Consider the following 350-nt stretch of genomic DNA (forward strand, 5'->3'; position numbering starts at 1 on the left):
ATCCTGAGGAAGTAAGCTTTCTTCTCTTTTCTTCGCCATCGCTCACCGCCAGAAAAAGACAGAGATTCGTCATGAAAGTGTGTAGAGCCTCAGCACACGATTGATGGTCAAAAGGATTTACTGAAGTTCAGAAAATCGAACACTGCATGGCGAGCTGAAGATGCAAACTTAATCGCCATGGCACGCCGCTGAAAAATCTTACGGCAAGTTCACTCAGTGGACGGACTGACACTCAATCGTTCATGTCTGCCCGCACTGCTACATTAAAAACTTTTAGTAGGAACTGGTTGGTACAGACATTTTAATTAATTTTTTAATTTATATATCAAAACAAAATGATCTTATTTAAA

The sequence above is a fragment of the Cystoisospora suis genome, assembly GCF_002600585.1.
Source record: "Cystoisospora suis strain Wien I chromosome Unknown contig_5230, whole genome shotgun sequence".
Lineage (NCBI taxonomy): Eukaryota > Apicomplexa > Conoidasida > Eucoccidiorida > Sarcocystidae > Cystoisospora > Cystoisospora suis.